This window comes from Capsicum annuum, chromosome 5 (genome assembly GCF_002878395.1).
Source record: "Capsicum annuum cultivar UCD-10X-F1 chromosome 5, UCD10Xv1.1, whole genome shotgun sequence".
Taxonomy (NCBI): domain Eukaryota; kingdom Viridiplantae; phylum Streptophyta; class Magnoliopsida; order Solanales; family Solanaceae; genus Capsicum; species Capsicum annuum.
The window spans coordinates 96741772-96749263 of record NC_061115.1 but is presented as its reverse complement, the minus strand read 5'-3'; positions in this window follow the sequence as shown (position 1 = coordinate 96749263).

Below are 7492 nucleotides of genomic sequence, written 5' to 3'. Positions count from 1 at the left end.
GCTACAGAGAAATTAGAGAAAAATTAAATAGTTTATATTTATGATATAAGAGACTTAATAATACAAAAGAAAACTTTATAACAATAGAACAGTTAATTATTGTAATATCCCAATTAGAATATGAGTTAATAGGTTATCTCAAATCTAGAAATATATGAGAACACACCGGTGGGCTAGAAGTATACAACTAAAATATTGGTATTTAAATAGAGAAATATTACTAAAATCAATTAAATAACTATATAAGAATACTAGAATCATCAAAAATAAAACTATTAGAAGAATATATAAGCACCCAAAAGTGGGAATTAGAAGGTATTAGATGTGACATAGAAAGATATAATAAACACATAAGATTTCATAGAAAAAGGTGTAGAGAAATTATTCCTTTAGGATAAAGTAGAGAAAATATATATGAAAACACATCCTGTCGCTAGACTAGTACAAAGATCTTATAATCAATTATATAAAGAAATAAAACTAAGAAACGGAATTCTTAAAATAGAACAAATCTGAATAAATCAAATAGAAGTATTAGAAAATATAGAATTATCAGAAGCCTTTATAATCTCAGACCCTATAAAACTGGTAAACTGCGTAGATCATATAAACTTATTAAAGTGTAGATTAGAAAGTATTAGATATTGTATAGAATACAGAAATATTATAATAAAAGACATCAAAAAATAGTGTACTAGCAATACACCCTCGTTAGGATAAAGAATAATAGTGTTAAAATAGATAATATAAAGAAACTAGAGTATTTAGATCTAATAATCCAAGATGAAAAGAAATACAGACGTTTAAAAGACAATTCTCTTACTAGGTGTAATTTTAACAATGGAGAACAAAAATTACATGGAGAAAGTCCATAACTAAATACTATTACAGACTTTATAATAAACCTAGGAGACAAGGTTCAACAAGAAGATACTAAAATATTAAAAACTCTAGAGATATTAGAAGACCTGCAAAACAAACAAAAAAGTTGTTAGACAGAATAGAAAAAAATTTGGATTTCCTAAAAAATCAACAAGAAGAATTAGACCAGAAATTCAAAGATTTAATTAATAAAGATAAAGAGAGCAGCTTAAGAAATCCTCTTCTTTAATTACCTCTTTATGTTTTTTCGAGGTTATATACTCTTATCTCCAACCTTTTAGTTTTTCCTCTAATTCTAATATTCTATCATCTGATGTTCTAACTATTGATTCTTTTTTGTAAAAATTATTTAAATTATTTGTTGATTTTTGGATTTCAAGGATTTCTGAGGTTTTTTCTATACATTTTATGCATACCTCCCTATAACATTTTCTATATTTTGCCCTTTTGTTTTTACTTTAAAACCAGTTAAAAAAAACACTGGTTACCGTCTAATCCTTTACCTTTTTCAAATTCATGTTCACATTCTTCTATCAAATTAACTAAATCATGGTAGTCTGGGTTTATCTTTTCTAATCCTATTTCATTTATAAATTCTTCTTCTACTTCAGAATCTAAGAAATCAGATTTGTTCTTTTCTTCTTCAAAGACTTTCATACTTTTAATAGAGTATATACTTTCATTATCTGATATAATAAACACATAAGATTTCGTAGAAAAAGGTGTAGAGAAATTATTCCTTTAGGACATCACTAACAGATTTAAATTTTATATTATTCTTAGAATAAAGACACATGGAGTATTTCAGACATGGATAGAAGTAATGGACTCTGTAAAAGACTATACAACTCCTCTACATAAAGGCTTTGAGGTGTGCATTCTCCAATGAATTGCAGAAAGACCCACTGTATCGGGTAATGATACAACTAGTCCAGTTCAAACAATAACTAGTAAAGACGCATCAAATTCGTTAATGGCCGAAACTTTGCCAAAAAATGTAGGTAGAATTCTCCCAGCCAGTTTCAAAACAATAGGTACTCAGACATTAGAAGAAGGGACATCGAAAAATACCCAAGACAAAATAAAAAGGGTTTCTTCCTGTGAAGAAAGAACAAATGGTAGTAGAATCTATCAAAAAACTATTAGCAGAACAGCCTAAAGATATAACAATGGTAAATCCCAAACCTGAGCCAAGATCTAGGATTTTCTTAGGAGAAGAGACAAGACCCAGGACTGGAATAATACTAGGCCTATCGAGTGGAGATAGTGACGAAAATGATCCTACAAGGGAAAATAACTATAACTCAGCTATGGATCAATTCGCTCAAGACCATGAATTTCAAAATTAGACAAGATGTAAGGTTGGACAAACAACAGATCTGCCTGATCGACAATTTATGGATTGCCTACAATAAGACACCTAGAAACAAAAGTTACTTTATTTCAGTTCAACATTTAGGACATCTATAATAAGTTTTCAAATTATTTGTAGATAATGGAATAATAAAGATGCAAGCAATCACTTAAAAGATATAAAGCTGATGCTAAGTACAGAATAAGTGGACAAATATGAATAAAAGAAGAAATATGACCATGTGCAGATGGGGCAGGTTGTTAAGTCTATTGTGATAATTCATAATGAAGAATCTTGATACGAACTTGTAAAATACTTGTATGTTCTAACATTTGTCCCTTCTCATTCATAAGATTTTCATTATCTTGTCTTAGAGGCTCATTTGTGTGATTTAGTCTTCTAAAGGCTAGAAGTAGAATTATTAAATATATCTCTCAAAAATAATAAATTTAAATAGAAAAAATCAATGAATATATCATTTGAAGGGATGGTATGTAATGAAGAAAATAAAGTACTTATTGTTTTAAAACTGGCTGGGAGAATTCTCTCTACACTTTTTGGCAAAGTGTCAGCCATTAACGAATTTGATACGTCTTTACCAGTTACCGTTTGAACTGGACTAGATGTATCATTACCCAATACAGTGGGTCTTTCTGCATTCATTGGAGAATGCACACTTGGGTGTACATTCTCCAATGAATGCAGAAAGACCCACTGTATTTGGTAATGATACAGCTTGGTAAACACACATCAAATCCTAAAGTTAGTCCAACAACTTAAGCACATAATCCAAGATATCCCAGACTTAACACTACCATTAGAATCAAATTATCTATTGGCCGAGACAGATGGAAGCCTCCGCGGATGGGGAGTAATATTAAAAGCAAAACCTAGTAAGGAAAAATATTATCTAATAAATTACCAGGGGCTATAGGAAAAGAAATAGAAGAAAAGTGGTCCAAAAGAGAAGGAGTAATGCAAAATCCATACACAGAATGGTCAATAGGACAAATAATACACACGTAATGGAAATATTAAAAGAAAAATGTACAAATATACAAATACAAAAACAATTAAAAAGAAGTGATACATATTTCTTTAAAAACATATATACTACACAACATTATGATCAAGATTATAAGAAGAAAATATATATAAAATCATATAAAAGAGACTATCGTCCTTGTAAGAAAGACTACTTAAGGAGATCAACTATGAGAAAGCCATACCTAGATAAGCAAAAACATGAAAGAAAGTATAACACTAGTAGAACCTATAAAAATAAAATAGAATGTTTAACTTGCGGAAGTATAGAGCACCTAGCAAATACTTATCCCAAAAACTAATTGTAAATCTAGGAATGCATAATTAATAGAAGATGTAAATGAAAATCTGATAAATGTAGATGAATACATGTCAGATAACGAAAGTATATACTCTACTAGGAGTATGTAAGTCTTTGAAGAAGAAAAGAACAAATCTGATTCCTCAGATTCTGAAGAAGAAGAATTTATAAATGAAATAGGATTAGAAAAGATAAGCCCAGACTACCATGATTTAGTTAATTTGATAGAAGAATGTGAAAATGAATTTTAAAAAGGTAAAAGATTAGACAGTAACCAGTGTTTTTACTGTAGCTGGTTTCCAAGTAAAAACAAAAGGGAAAAATGTAGAAAATGTTATAGGGAGGGATGAATAAAATGTATAGAAAAGACCCTATAACATTAGATCAGTTAATTATCATAATATCCCAATTAGAATATATTTCCAAGTGTTAGTAAAAATGGGGGCAAACCCGTACAACTTTGTAAACGAAGTACATACTCTACTAACTGGAGAAGATTCCAATAGTGGATAAGACCCTGTAACATTAGATAAGTTAATTATCATAATATCCTAATTAGGATATGAGTTAATAGGTTATCTCAAATCTAGAAATATATGAGAACACCCCTATGGGCTAGAAGTATACAACTAAAATATTGGCCCCATCATCACAAGGTTATGTTTCTTCTTTTATTCATATCTGTCCACTTATTCTTTACTTGGTATAAGCCTTTTATCTTTTATGTCAGTGTAGAGAAATTATTCCTTTAGGATAAAGTAGAGGAAAGATATATGAAAACACATCCTGTCGGTAGACTAGTACAAAGATCTTATAATCAATTATATAAAGAAATAAAACAAAGAAATGAAATTTTGAATATAGAAAAAATCTTAATAAATCATATAAAAGTATCAGAAAATATAGAATTATCAGAAGCCATTATAACCTCAGACTCTATAAAACTGGTAAACTGCACAGATTATATAAACTTGTTGAAGTGTAGATTAGAAAGTATTAGATATTGTATAAAAGACAGAAATATTAGAATAAAAGACATCAAAAAATAGTGTTCTATCAATACACCCTCATTAGGATAAAGAATAATAGTGTTAAATAGATAATTTAAAGAAACTAGAGTATTTAAATCTAACATCCAATCTGAAAAGAAATACAGACGTTTAAAAGACAATTCTCTTATTAGGTGTAATTTTAACAATGGAGAACATACATTACATGGAGAAACCCTAACACTAAATACTATTATAGACTTTATAATTGTAACGCCCCGAAAAATGGATCCTAGAGCGTCACACGGTGCTTTAGGCTACGATTAGCCCTAAGCTAACCCTTTGAGCCATTTTCATTCAGTTCAACACAAATCAACAGGGTTTCCATAAATAACCCTCAAATATCAACAGAGTAATCATCATTCAAGAGTAAAAGAATTTCAGAAAGATAACAAAATACGACTTATTAGTCAACTCCCAACATCTATACTAGTCTGACAAGCCTCTAAGAAAATCAATAAAACCAGCGAGCCATTGAGACATGCCCAAACTGACTCATACTCAGTTATCAAATGTAAACAATTCTGTGAAACCAACATCAGACATCACGTCCTTGGAACATGAGGACTCACCACAACAGAGAATGTAGAACAGCGTACCAAAAGAATCACTGTCGAACCTGGAACTGAGCACCTGAATCTACATTCTGAGAAAATGTAGCCCACATCCAAAGATGTGGGTCAGTACCATGAAAAGGAACCGAGTATAAGGGGGTGTATGCAGTTGTATAAACATCATCATCATAAATATTTATAAGAAATCTGCAGGATGTATGAAAGACTCACATAGCCCGAAGAAAATCATCATAATCATGAGAGGATGAAATAAGTACAATAACACATGTGAGTCATCATATAATTAGTCAATCACTTTCATTTCATTAAGAATATCAATTCTCCTAATGTAAATATCATTTAAATCTTTTGAAACAATAACTTTCACAATTCCACTTTCATTAGAAAGAGGACTCTCATATCTTTCCATTTATATATAGTATCTCACCCAGATCATTGTGTACGAGGAGTTATGATTGTTTGAAGTTGACCCAAATATTCGCTTTTGATAGGCTGAAGTAGATCGACCATGACTTTTGCTCCGATAGACAAATTGGATGAAACCAATTTCATTGGAAAGAGGACTTACAGAGCTTTCCATTAATATATAGTAAATCACCTAGATCATTATGTACAAGGAGTTATGATTTTTTAAAGTTGGAGCAAAAATACGCCAAGCCTTAGTACTTTTTCCTGCACGTTTTACTGTTCTCTACTATTTACGGTTCGATCGGAATGTTCATAACTCGTTGCTCGGGTGTCCATTTCGGATGATCGACATATCGTTGGAAAGCTTATTTGATACTCCACGCAATGGTGGATCACAATTTAAGACATTCCTTATGGAAAATTTATAATTCATTCTAGAAGATAGAACCTAACACGTTTACGCACAAAATTTCAACGAAAAATTTTCTGGGGTATTACATCATCCCCCCTTGGAAACATTTGTCCTCAAATGACTCTAGACATGCCAAGATTAGATAGGGAATAGAGTATACAACTGAAACCATTCGTTAGACTTATCACCACATCCTTTCTTATTCCGAATGCAACATAGAATGCATAAATTCAAGAAACTACAGCTGAACACATAATAAATGACTGCTGAACTATTGCAACTTTTATCAAAAGTGCATGATTTTGGAAAGAACGGTACCTTCGGCTTGATCGGAGTTTGCCAAAAATAGGTGCAGGTACTTGGATTTTATATCTGCCTCAGCTTCCCAAGTTGCACCCTCAACAGATTAGTTTTGCCACAACACCTTGACTAAGGGAACTTCTTTGTTCCTTAGTCTTCGGACACTGAAATCAAGAATCTCAACAGGAATCTCATCAAAAGAAAGATTTTCTTGAATGTCAGCACTCACAGAGGAATCCACTACCACAACATCGCTAACATGCTTTCTAAGCATGGAGACATGGAATATTGGATGAACAGAGGACAACTCAGAAGAAAACTCGATCTCATAAGCTACCTTACCAACACAGCTAAGAATTTTGTAAGGACCAACATAACGGGGACTAAGCTTTCCCTTCTTTTCGAATCTCTTTACCCCCCTCATAGGTGAAATTTTCAGATATACTAGGTCACCAACTTCAAACTCAAGGTCTCTCCTTCTAACATCCGTATATGACTTTTGATGACTCTGCGTAGTTTTCAACCCTCCCCTAATCCACTTAACTTTTTCCATAGCCTCAAATACCGAATCAGTACCACTCACAGCCGCTTCACCCACCTCACACCAGCCTATGGGTGATCTACACTTCCTCCCATATAAGGCTTCAAACAGAGCCATGCCAATACTATAGTGGAAACTGTTATTGTAAGCAAACTCTATCAACGGTAAGTGATCATCCCAACTTCCCTTAAAGTCAAGTGTACAAGCTCTTAAAATATCCTCTAAGGTTTGGATGGTCCGCTCAGCCTGACCATAGGTCTACAGATGAAAAGCAGAACTCAAAAACACTTGGGTACTAAGACCCTTCTGAAAAGCTTTCCAAAATTGCAAAGTAAACTGAGTACCCCTATCCGAAATAATAGACAAAGAAACTCCATCCAGTCTGACTAGCTCTTAGATATATAATCTAGCATAATCCTCAGCAGTATATAAAGTATGAATAGGCAAGAAATGAGCAGACTTAGTCAACCTATCAACCACAACACAAATGGAATCATGATGGTGTCGGGAAGGAAGTAAACCAATCACGAAGTCCATATTTATCTCTTCCCACTTTCAGGTGGGAATACTAAACTCTTGCATCATACCACCAGGTCTTTGGTGTTCAACCTTAACCTGTTGGTATG